Genomic DNA, 4,934 nt, shown 5'->3' on the forward strand with positions numbered 1-4,934 from the left:
CCATTCCACCTCATTCTATTGGATATAAATGATTCATGAAGGCAGATTAGATTCAAGGGAAGGGGAATTTAACTAAACTTCTTAATAGGGGATTGTCCAGCTCACTCCAAAGAAAAGCATGTGGGATGGTGTCATGGCCATCTTTGGAAAACACAGTCTGCCAGAGACTCCTCCCCCCAATATTTTGTTTATACAAAAATGCAGCAATGAATAATTAACCTTGTACAAGTGTTACTATAGGATGAATTCCTAAAGTGGGTCAAAGAATGTTGGTATTTATAACTTTGTATATAATGTCAAATTGTTCTAGAAGTTCTAGCTGCTTACATGTTCATCAACATTGAATAAAGCATGCATTTCCTTAGGAAAAGCTGATTAGCCAACTTATTAGTGACCTTAATTACACCTGCAAAATCCCTTCACCTTTGCCATACAATGTAACATAATCACAGGAGCCATATTCCATCATATTTGCCATATTTAAGTGGTTAAAGGCAAGTCACAGGTCCTGCACACACACTCAAGGGTGAAGGATTATATAAGGGCATGGAGACTACAGGGCAGAAATCCTACCCTAAGTGTGTCTACCAGAAGCATGTTTATCATATTTTTTTAATATCTGCCAGGGCTAGTCCTCTAATTACTTTTCTTTTTCATAATTTTCATGGCAGTTCTTGCTTATTTTTCTACTTAAATTTTAGAATCTGCTAAAAAATTAAATCTGATTTAAAAAATAAATCCTGTTGACATTTTTATTGGGATTGAATTAAATGTATGATAAACTTAGGAGAAATGGCATGTTTGTAATGATGAAATCTTTCTACCTAAGTACTTGGTCTTTACAGAACTTAACTTCTCTGCAGGATTCAACACTCTTCAACCCTCCTTATCAGTAAGCTAAAGGGCCAGGGAGTTTTACAGACATCAGTGTCTCCTGGTTTTCTTCCTGTTCCTCTAACTGCTCATTCATAGACTTCTTCCCTAGATCTTTTATTCTCCTACTCTCATAATTGTGAATTCCCCTCCTCATGTTAAATTCTACAGAGAAATCAAGTTCTGTAAAGACTGAGGAAAGTTAATTCATGCCACACTCTTGGATCAAAAGATTCAGCATCAGAAAGATATTATTTTTCCCATGGGGCCACCAGACAACTCTGCCTTGATGTGTAATAGACAAATGCAACCTGGCCCAAAATGGAACTCATCATTCCTCCCAAATATACTCTTCCTTTGCCTTGATGGTAACACCAGCATCATCATTTTGCCATTTTGCCTTTTTTCCCATCATCCTTCACATCCCATCAGAAGGCCCTTTTGATCTTTCCTCTTGACCATTCCTGGATCCATCCTTCCTACCTGGCTCTACCCAGGCTTTAGTTCATGCTTTCATGGCCTCTTACCTGAACAAATGCCTTTGCCTCCTGCAGTTACTCAGTCTTTATTCGTTGGACCCACATTACATGCAGGGACTGTGCTGGGCACTGATGGTCATGAAGGTGAACAAGGTACAGTTCCTGTCCTCAAGGAAATGATAGGCTAGGTGGGAGTTAGGTAAACAGGAAAGTCTGAAACAGTTTAAGTGCAGGTAAATGTGGGGTAATGAGTGTCAGTTTGGGTTCAGGAAAACAGAAACTATTCTGGATATTTGCAGCACAAAGGGTTTAATACAAGGACTTCAGTGCTACAAAGCCTCAAGAGTAGAAAATTGCTAAAATACAATAATGGAAAAGAGACACACAAATGATCCTTAATTATTTGTCCATTTTTCTGTTTTCAGCAGAATCTGACCTTGATTATGTTACCTGTAACTTCAGAGCTAAAGGGACCTTAGAGATAACAAGGCATCTCCATTATGGATGAAGATATTGAGGCAGAGAAAAGCAATTTGTTTATTTTTCGTTTTCCAAACTGGTTGTTGATAGAGCCAGAACGAATAGCCAGATGTCCTGACGCCTGTAACCGGGCTCTTCTCGAGCACAATTACAGCGAGAAGGACAGTGTTGGGTGGTTCAAGTAAAACAACCAGGGACATTAATGACATGACAATTGGCTTTGACAGTCCAGGTCACAGTGGGCACTATGAAAATCTAGATAAAGGGTCAGCAAACTAGGGCCTGCAGCCAAATCCAGCCCGAGGCCTGTTTTTGAATATAGCCTGTAAGCTAAGAATGGCTTATAATTTTTAGAGGATTGTGAAAAAAAAAACTAAGGAGGAAGGAGAAGAGGAGGAGGAGCAGGAGAAGAAAAAGAAGAAGGAAAACAAGTAGAAGCAGGAAAAGGAGGAAAAGCAGGAGGAAAATTAGAAGTGACAGAGATTGCATGTAACACACAAAATCTAAAATATTTACTATCTGGTTATTTACAGAAAAAGTTTGTGACCCCTGGTCTATTATCATTCTAGAACACTTGGCAGAAAAAATTCTACCAATACACTTTGACGGCCATAGTCATAGATCTTAAAAATTATGTTGCTCAGCCTTCTTGTGGCAGTTTTAAAGCATGTCTTCAAATTCTTTGGCATTCTTTGCATGGAGAGTTAAGAGTCTGGGCCCCCTTCTCTTGAATCTAGATGGGTGTGTGGTTTTTCACCCAACAGAGCAAGGGGAAAGTGACTTCTGATGACTTCTGGTGGCATGGGTCAAAAGGGAATATTGGAAACCTGGGTGTGCTCTGTAAGTCACCCACTCATCCCAATTTCCTGCCTTCTTGGGAAGAAGTGAAAAGGGAGGGCCCAGAATAGAAAATGTTCCTGGCAAATCACAGCACCCATCCACCCCCAGCCATTCCCATGCCTCCAATTCAAGCAGCCTAGCTCTCAGGGAGGACAAGCAAGGGTGTGTGGTGCCATGGAAGGCAGTGGAAGGACAAGCAAGGGTGTGTGGTGCCATGGAAGGCAGTGGAAGGACATCTTGAGGAAGAAGAAGTGGTTCATGTTGTCAAATGTTTCTGAGAGTGCATCTCGATATAGAAACTCTGATCCCTAGAGACCAGCATAAGTTCAAGAATAAATGTATACAAAATGAACCCATTTCCTCTTTTTGAATGTTATGAGACTGCTTAGAAAGGAGAATGCCCAGAGTGTGGTGCTTCTTGATTTCACTGTAGCAACTGGCACAGACCCTCATGATATGTATGTGTGTGAGATGGAGAGATACGGCTGTTCAATCACAGCGGCTGTTAAATCACAGCGGCTATTTCCAAGACTGGTGAAACTACCACACTCCAAGGTGCCAATTCACAGATGGAGAACTTGCTGATGGATTTTGTCCCTTGGTCCCATCCACTTCAATATATTCTCTTGCTAACTTGAATGAAGACCCAGAAAGGAAGCTTTTCATATCTAAAGGTGAAAGAGAGATGACAGAAACAAGATACCAAAAAATCTTGAGAGGCGTGAAAGAGAGATGGAAACTAGGACAATCTGTAATATTGATGAAAATGTGAAGTCAGATACCTATGCCTAGATTTTAAAAAAAGTAATTCAACATGATAGGAAGCTGGAAATTCCAGCCTTTTAGTTGACAGGGTGCATAATATAGGTCAAGGTCAACAGTAGGTCATTATTGTTCCAAATCATCAAGTCACTCCCGCCCCCCAGATGGCTCCCTCATCTGTTTGCCCGTTATTTTATTCATTGTTTTTGCTTATTGTCTGCTAGTTGTCTGTTCTTACTTTAGGAGGCAGTGGGAACTGAACCCAGGACCTCCCATGTAGGGGGTGGGCACTCAACTGCTTGAGCCACATCTGCTCCCTGCTTGTTTATTTTTTCTCATTGTCTGCTTATTGTTTGGCTTGTTGATTTTGCTCATTGTCTGCTTGTTGTTTTTGCTCGATGTCTGCTCGTTTGTTTGTCTTCTTCAGGAGTCACCAGGGACTGAACCCAGGACCTTCCATGTGGAAGGTGGGTGCTCAACTTCTTGAGCCACATCCGCTCCCAATTCACTCTTAATATATAAATTAAAATATAATTTATTAATATATATTAAGTGTTCAGCAAAGGGGAGGGTATGGGTTGTCCCGTGTTCTGTACTGTTTGTACCACTTCAACTGTGTACTCTTTATTTCTGGTTCCTGGGTTTTGAGAAGGACATTGACATTCTGGAAGCTTTCAGAAGGAGAAAAGGATGGCAAAAGGCTTGGAAATCATCGTGGAACTCTCAGAGGTACTGGGCAGTTCATTCTGAAGAAGAGGACTTATAGCAGAAGGTACAAGAGCCATCTTCCAATATTTGTTTTTATTTTTTTTTTAAAGATTTATGTATGTATGTATGTATGTATGTATGTATTCCCCCCCCTCCCCTTCTCCCGCCCTGCTGTTTTTTTTCTGTCTATGTTGTGTCAATTGTACCACCTCAGTTCCTGGTTTCTTTTCTTTTTTTTTTTAATTTTAAAAAAAGATTTTATTTATTTATTTATTTCTCTCCCCTTCCCCTTCCCTACCCCGGTTGTCTGTTCTCTGTGTCTATTTGCTGCATCTTTTTTGTCTGCTTCTGTTGTTGTCAGCAGCACAGGAATCTGTGTCTCTTTTTGTTGAGTCATCTGGCTGCAGTGAGCTCTCCGTGTGGGAGGCGCTATTCCTGGGCAGGCTGCACTTTCTTTCGCGCTGGGCGGCTCTCCTTACGGGGCGCACTCCTTGCACGTGGGGCTCCCTTACGCGGGGCACACCCCTGCATGGCAGGGCACTCCTTGCGCGCATCAGCACTGCACATGGGCCAGCTCCACACGGGTCAAGGAGGCCTGGGGTTTGAACCGTGGACCTCCCATGTGGTAGACGGATGCCCTAACCACTGGGCCAAGTCCGCCTCCTCAGTTCCTGGTTTCTGCTGTGCTTCATCTTGACTCTCGCCTTGTCTCTCTTTTGATGAGTCATCATCTTGCTGCATGACTCAGTTGCACGGGGCACTGGCTCACCACATGGGAACTCGCATGGGCAC

The sequence above is a fragment of the Dasypus novemcinctus genome, chromosome 14, assembly GCF_030445035.2.
Source record: "Dasypus novemcinctus isolate mDasNov1 chromosome 14, mDasNov1.1.hap2, whole genome shotgun sequence".
NCBI lineage: Eukaryota > Metazoa > Chordata > Mammalia > Cingulata > Dasypodidae > Dasypus > Dasypus novemcinctus.